Here is an 8,742-nt window from a genome sequence, read left to right as displayed (position 1 = left end):
ATCACTCATCCTAAACACTCCTATAGGTTCATGAGTGCCAACGCGTTTCGGATTTCAGCAAATCCATCTTCAGGGCAGGACGTGTTACGGTTCATTTTTTTTTTCTGGAAAAAATCTTAAGGGATCTTCCTAGAAAAATTAAGATGGACTAATTAGCTCTATGTCGTTCGCTGGTAAGATGGAAAAGTGGGTTCCTTTAAAAAGACACTAACCTATTGTTGAAGCAATAGAAGATAATCACCTCAAACTGCATTGAAAACACAGAAGTGGCGTATCTCAGCTATCATTCACATAGGATTTAACTCGCAGAGGTAAAAGAATGCTGGTAATACAGGTATCCCTACGCACCCGGTCAGAAGGCAAGCTCCTCTCCCCAGGTATTAGTAATCTGCTGGGCGGTTACTCCCAAGCGTGCGAGCTAAAAGAGTCAAAAGAGATATAGGGCACTTAAGGGGAGCCTAAAAGGTCACTCGTCATATCTAAAATAAACATGGATATGCTGATAAAGCTATCCATACATAGTAATGTCACCAAGTGCTGTAAAGTAGAAATGTAAGGAGATTTTGATTTTCTCCTCTGCTTCTGTTTCTCTACTTTCTTGTATCCCTTTTTTCTTCACTGATTGTCTCCAATTATTAAGGGAAGATTCGGCCCAAGGACACATATTGTCCCGTTTCATCTACTATAAAGAGTTCAGACGCTTTCCCAGAAGTCATCACAGCAGCTTCCAAAAGGTACGTTAGCGGAATTTGGAATCTGATTGATGGTTGACGACTTCTGTCCATTTACAAATGTTTAGGTGAGTGGTTAGATGAGTGGCTTCCTTTCTGAATGTGCCATTTGAATAACTGGGGAGAGTTGCACATTTTTCATATAGAGTTTCTCTAAATGAGAATAACAAGGTACTAGGTGTACCCGCCGTGCCATATGTGGATCTAGCAGTTCCAGCATGGTTTGCATAAAATCTATCAGCATTTTGGGATCATAAGAATGACCACAGATACTTATATTTGACACATTGTTGTGTGATAAACGGGTTGTCTGCTTATATCACTAAGTACATAATGCACACTAGGTTTGGTGCTCAATTAATTTTCCAAGACACTCACCCTAACATTAAAATGTTGGTAACATTGAAGCATATATACTGACAGCCATCGGGCTTGGTGATGAAGGTAAAATGACTGTGGCCTCTGCCCTTACTTTACAAAGTTTAAAGGTTGTCTAGCATTAATGTATCCCTTCCTTGTGCAGAATTTTAGCCTGCTCGTTAGGTAAGAATGGCTGTGGATATGTTAGTTCACAATGCACAGACATCCGAAGAGAATTATGCATAATGCATGGTTATTGTGACTGAGAAAATGTTCTAGGCAGACCCACTTGGAAAGTAGTAATCGTTTAGACAGCGTTCGGTCAGGATCCCTTCCTAGTCACGGGAAAGACAGCAACCTTGACAGTGAAATGTGACATGCACCAATTGTTTTTAGTTTGGACTATTGCGACACCTAAAATCCCCCAAACTATTGCATTCAAACACTGATTTATGTGTACATTAAGGAAAAGGGGCTTCTGGAAAGGGGCACACATGACATTTGAGGAGGGATACACAGTGTATTTGGTTTTGTTTGTTATTGATCCCTCCCATTCCCTGCCCCTAGTCATGCTAATCCATATGGCTAATCCCACCAATTCCTGCCCATCTTGGGAACTCTTTGAGCTGTGAGCTCTTCCATGGTGGCGGCCATGTTTGATAAGCTGTTCAGTTCCGTGGTCTGCAATGCAGGGGCCATCAGAGCATGCAACGTGCTGATGTAAGGCGCAAGTTGTGATCTGCCATGGACATGTCTGTTATAAACTAATGCACTGCACTTAGCAGTCTCCATCTCACAGAAGGCATGCTCATGTGTGTAAGCACACAAACTCTTCCCTGATTTAACAGAGGGAGCAAAATCATCTGCTCCCGTGGCGCATCCCTTTGAGAGGTGTCCTTTCACATTCACTCAGTGTTCAGCATTGATGTGATATGCAAGCCTCCTTCTGGCAATGTGTGTGCGAGCCCTTAAAGATGTGCTGATTATCAGCTTGATGCCTCATCTCCAGCCCTGATCAGCAGTAGAATGACAGCAGAAAAGTTTACCGAGTACAGTGAGCTCACGCCTTTGCTATTCCCACGCTGGGCTGCAGGGGCAGCACTACCCTGATGAGCCCCACGCCTCCGCTCCTTTCTAAACCTTTTTTCATGGCCATTGTGGAAGCACATTAACTGGGTGTTTTTTGAACCAACTGATTTACTTCATGACTTTAAAAGTAATAAAGTTTAAAGGGACACAGTAAACGTGGACAATGCAAGTTAGCAATCTACTGAAGACTGCTCGATGGCAATATGACACACGAGTGCACTGATAGCGACATAGTGACTGTGTTGCAATGAACGTGGGATGGGATGGGAAGCAGAAGCTGAGAGTTTACCCTCATGTTTTGCTGTCTCCAAGGGGAGCTGCAAAGTACTGCGTGCATTTTGCTACCTATAGTAAAGGAAGATGACAGATGCCCAATACACACGAAACACAGACAGGAAACGCCACGTATGCAAAGGGAATAGGTTAGGTTCTTTCAACCAATATCTTCCTTGAAAGGGGGGGGTGGCGTTTTTCATAGACCCTTTTCCTGGCATGGAGGGAATTTTTCAGTAGTGCTGCTTCTGCAGGCTGCTTAGGTAATGGAATATTTTGTATATGCCACTGCCATCCTTGAATGATGCATAACTGAGCATGCCAGCATTTTTCACCAGGGCACCTGTTATGTCTCCAGGATAGTGCAGCGTGCTGCAGAAGTATCAGCTTTAATTCTAAATCAAATAGGAATAAACCAAAGCACCACCGGCATTCGAACCAGTTGACTGGCAGCTTTGGGGGGACTTATTTCCTCATTTTGGAAGCAGAGCTGTGAAAGCAAACTGGAAAAATGTGGGTTTTTTTTAACGAGAGTCCCAGAGCTCTCACTCGTTGGTGTTGTTTAAATGTAGAGTACCTATTTTTCTCAATCTCTGCATTGATCATTGATCAAAACATCTTCATGGTCTGAGCTAGTGCATAATTATATCGGCATTACAGGTTTGATTCACGGCTGCGCCTCATGTATGTGACCTGTGGATGCTGTGGTCGGTTGCTATGAAGAAGGAAGGCAAAATACAAGTAACCTCTTTGCTGATTCACTAGTTTCAAAAACAGCTGTGCAGTAACTGAAATTGACCACGATCTCAAGAGTATTTAAAAACAATAACTTGACAAACTGAGGGAAAATGCGCCATGAACATCAGCGCTTGACCGCAATAAAACATTGGAACTCTTCAACAAAAGCAGGACCACAAGCCGTGTCATCTTCAGCAAAATAATGTGCCTGTTTATTCATCTATCACTTTAGCCCAAATAGTATAGTGAGAACTTGAGCAAGTGCAGCATACGAATGGGCGGCCATTTTATTTTATTTTTTATTGTTTAATCAAAAAAAATAAGATTTTTTACAATACTGTCTGAACATTCAATCATTTTCACTATTTCACTATTTCCTTGCATGGAGCAATTTGTCGTGGGCAGAATCCATTGCAACTTTCTTCTGGTGTTCAGGAGTGGCTGTTGAGTAAATTGTTGTCAATGTATTCCAGCATTTTGGCTGTAGTGATTTGCCAGGCTGTTCTGTCGCCTCCGATAAGTCTGCACCACCATGTGTCTTCCTCTTGTGATATATCAAATCCTGTCAGTAGCGGCAAATAACGCTGTCTGATTGCTTCGGGTGCTGGACAGACCATTAGAAGATGTCATACTGTTTCCTTTGATGGTCGTGGAGTATTGTGGCAAAATTGACAGCTGTCCGTTTGTGCAAGTTCTCTAATATGTAGTATTTCATTTGTTTTTAGTACGTTGAGGTGTGCGTGTAAGATTAGATTAAGAGCCTGTCTGTTCGGGAATAGCTTTATTAGAGGTTGCAACTCATTTCGTTTCCGTATGTTACTTGGCAAATGTAAAGTGAGCTGTAATTTAGCTGCGGTGTCTAATGTCTTTGCCCAGTCTGCGTCTTTGATTTTGGGTAGGACTCTGCATGGGTTACAGATGAGTTCGTCTTCATCAGATGCAGTTGAGCTGAGTAAGGCTTGATTTTCCTTTTGCCAATCTGTCAACATGACAGAGTTTCGTGTGTCATCTCAGGTTTGATCGTTCTGAATATTTCTATGCTATCAACCATTCTGCACTGGGCAGCCATTTTCAGTCTAGTGATCTGTAGCTCTTGTAGCCTTATCTAGAGGGAGCGTGTTGCCAGTCAGCTGCTGTGTGATGCATGTCCGAGTGCATCAAGGAGATTGTGCTGTTTATAGGACTGGCTTTTGCAGAAGCCACGGCTACTGTGGAGCCATTGCAGCTCAGTACAAAAAACATTCACAGTTTGGTCAGGGCTATGTCATTGTGTACATCGCTTGTGTTATTGTGAAAAGTGCAGGGAATCGTTATGATCTTTTATCCTTTTAACTGAAGTGCATCCGCGATTGAGGGCAAATACCCATCCTTCCATAAGCCACGAGGTTGGCTCCTTCCCAGATGGTGCCAGTACCTCCTTAATCCCAGGTGTTTGCAATGAATTAAGTTTCACTAAAGATGCTAATCCGGGGAGTAGTGAGCCAGCTAAGAGCAGAGCCCAGCAGTTTATCCTAGGCAAATAGACACGGATGATACAGCAGAGAGGATAGCTCAGGGGCAACGCGTTTGTCTTGGAAGCAAGACAACGCATAGTAACACAGGTGCAAATCCCGGTCTTGCGCTTAGAAACTGGTCTCTGTTATTAAGCACGTTATAAAAGAACAGATATAATTATTATAATTATAACATGGAATAGGCCAGGCCATTGCAGCTATCAGTAACAGGCAGTGTAGCTCCTTTGAACAATTTCACAGAGTACATATGGAGAAAAATGGCATCTGAGGAAGGACACAAAGCTTGTAGGTTTTTGGTTATTTACCCACCATTGACTGCCCATGGCATTACTAAACCCTAAGGCCATACCCACCCGGTTCTTCACACAACACCGCCTCATGGGTACACTTTGAGCCCACTTTAAACCGGCCTTATCATCAGACTTTGCTTTGAAAAAGCACTGGCAGACACTTCGAGTGCCATCTTCAGAAATGTAATGGCTTCATTGGAGCTGTAACTGTGCTACTGGTGTAATACACATGTCTTAACCAGGCTTGCCTACAGCCACTTCGTCTGAACACCTTTTATTTCACACAGCTCCTGTATTTTGACTAGATGTTGTGCAAAATAATTAGTGGCAGTCTTCTAACGGATCTATGAAGGTCGCATACATGAGGCACAGCCGAGAATCAAACCTGTAATGCCGATATAATTAGGCACTAGCTTAGACCATGAAGTTGATATGATCAATGCAGTGATAGAGCATTAAAAAAACACCAACGAGTGAGAGCTCTGGGACATGGTAAAAAAAATATATATATATATATTTTCCAGTTTACTTTCACAGCTCTGCTTCCAAAATGAGCAAATTAGTGCCCTCAAAGTTGCCAGTCAAACAGTTTGAATGCCGGCTGTGACTCTGTTTTATTCTTATTTGCCCTAGAAAGCACTACATCTCCATCATTGAAATCCTATTAAAAAAAAAAAACATTGGCAAATCCAACAGTTTTGGCTCGTGTATAAGTGTTAAGAATTTGCTAGGCATTGCTAGTACATACCAAGGCACTCTCATCCATGGAAGGATTTGTGTTGGAGCAGGATGGAGATATGCATTGTGTTTGAGGAAATAAACCACTTCTTAAGTGGGTTTATGGAAGCTTTAGTCTCAGCTCAAAACATGCTCCAGCTCCCTCCTAAAATGAGCACTTCAACTGATTCAATTCTTAAATAAACATTCTAAAACAATGAGTGTTCCATTTTTAATGGGTTTGCATTGCAGCACCTTGAACAAGCATCATCATAAAACACCTCCTTCTGTTTGACAAAGACAATTCTGTGAAAGAGTGGTCCAAGGGGAATGATCATCAATGACACCATAAACAAACATGAACAATATACCGGTAAACTATCTTTATGGTACCACACATCTATATACAGGTGAACTATCTGCATGATACCACACCTCCTTCCCCTTTACAGAAGAGAAAATATAAAAAAACACAGCCATCTTACATCCATGTCTCTCATCATACCACCTCTTGAAATCCTCACCTCTAAGTCTCACCCGCTCTTTCACCGACTGGAGATCCACACTCACGGTCTTCGCACGACACATCCACCCAGGTACTAACATGGTGTTGGGTTTGCGACCATGCATCAGCTGAAATGGGGTAACACCATTGACTGGGTGTAGGATACACCTATATTGAAACACTCTTCATCTCAGTTCCTTGTTCCAGTTACAGCTTAATTGTACAGCCATCACATCCATGAGCATCCTATTACATCTTTCTATGCAACCGTTACTTTGTGGATGATAAAGTGGAGTTCTTTTCTGTCTGTTACCATTCTTGACTGACCAACCTTGAAACTCATTAGAGGCAAATGTGGGGCCATTGTCTGACACAACCAGAGCGGGCCAACCTTCCCTCCAAAATATGTTTTCAAGAAACACAATCACATTCTTTGAGGTAATGTCCCTGATTATTCCAATCTCTGGCCACTTTGTGAGTAAATCCATTACCGCTATGACATAGGTATCCTGTGTCGTTCGAAAATTTAGAGGACCTAACAAATCAATGGCTATGGTATCCCACACCATTTTGGGACCATCTGGTATCATCATGGGGGAAACTCTTGTTCCTAACACCTTGTCACTGTCTCTACGCTGTTCACACTCTTTTATCCTGTTCTCAATAAATGTGTCCATTCCTGGCCACCAGAAGTCCATTCTCTACTGATTCCCATGTGTTACCTATTTCCAAGATCGACATCCTTCTCACACATGCCCTCTGGCACCACAAAACTCTGGCCTCTGCGCAGCATACCATCTAATACGCTTAACTCATCTTTGACTCTCCTATATATTTATCTTTTCTCTGGAATCTCCTTCTACACTGAACCTCCAGCTCATGATAGTGGTCTCTTTGGCTTCCTTATACACAGCATCCTCCTCACATGCCACAAGCCACTCCTCCTCCTGAAGCGATTCTTCCACCACAAACACATCTTTTATACTTTCATCACACATAGCTTCAACATCATCACTTGATAACACTGGTCTCCTGGATAAGGCATCTGCCATCACATTGTCTCTGCCATGCACATGCTCCACAACGAATTCTAATCCTTGCAGTCTCGTGATCCACTTTGAGATTCATCTGGACACACCATTCAGCCCGTTCTTATTAAAAATCACAACAAGAGGCTTATGATCAGTGCAGACTTTGAATCTCCTTCCATACAGATATACCCTAAATTTCATAATGGCTCACATGATAGCCAATGCCTCTTGTTCAATAATTGAATAACGACTTTCTATCTCTTTAAGAGATGTTGAGGCATACGCTACAGAATATTTTCTTGAACCTACTTCCTGCATCAACACTCCACCAAGTCCACATTCCGATGCATTCATGTAGACTACCATGTTGGCTTCTTCTCTGAACCCTTGTAAAGTGGGAGCCTGACTTATGTCTTCCTTTATAAACTCAAATTCTTTCTGACACTGTTATCTCCACTCAAACACAAAATTCTTTCAGGTTAATCTTCTCAAGCCTACAGTTTTACTCACCAACCCTCTTACAAACTTTCTGTGATATTCAATCAGACCAAGAAAGGAAGACACTTGCTTCTTATTAGCTGGGGCAGGCATACCTGTGTCTATTATCATGTTATTTGACATTCTCTCTCAACACTAAAATGTCAACCTGAAACCTAACGCCACCCATACCACCTAAAATGCTATGCATGACACGCTGAAAAATACTGGAAGCAAAGATTAGTCAAAAGGGCATTCTAACACATCTAAAAAGGCCCATATGCATTTTAACGTGGGTATGTCATAAGATGAGGGATGCAGAACATAGATCCAATAAAGAATACATTTTGGAGCCGTTAAGATTAGTGATCAGTGATCTCATTGATTTTTGTAATGGAAATCTCTCTGTAATTACATTTCTATTTACCTCTCTGAGGTCTATGTATAATCAAATTGTGCCATTTGCCTTTTTCACAATAACAAAAGTACTCACCCCCTCCGAAGCTTCTGCCTTCTCAATTATGCCATCTTTCAACATTCTCTCAATTTCCGTTTCCACTTCTTTTTTTACATGCCAAGGGCACTTGCCTAAATTTTGCGGCAAACAGGATTGTATTTTTTGTTTGTTTATCTTGTGAACAATTTTATTCAAACATCCCACACCATCCTGAAAAAACTTTGGGTGCTCAATTCTCTATTTCATCTTTATCACATTCTCCTCCATTCTTTTCCTTTTTTGGTGTGACTTCTACTACAGTATTTTCTACTACATTGCACCCATTATACACTTGTTTGTCTCGATTAGGATCTAATTTCATCCCCAAACTCACTTGACAGCTCCAAAAGAGTAGATTTCCGCCTACATTCGTTACATACACTTTGGATTGAACAATTTTTCCTTTAAATGTTATTTCTTCATCAGGTTCTCCTATAATGACAATGAGGTTTTCACCATATGCATTGGCTTTGACTTATGCTTCTTTCAATGTGCAACATTTCAAACTCTCTTGCCATGAC

The sequence above is a fragment of the Ambystoma mexicanum genome, chromosome 3p (assembly GCF_040938575.1).
Source record: "Ambystoma mexicanum isolate Mex_15411 chromosome 3p, UKY_AmexF1_1, whole genome shotgun sequence".
Lineage (NCBI taxonomy): Eukaryota > Metazoa > Chordata > Amphibia > Caudata > Ambystomatidae > Ambystoma > Ambystoma mexicanum.
Note: the sequence above shows the minus strand (reverse complement) of the source record.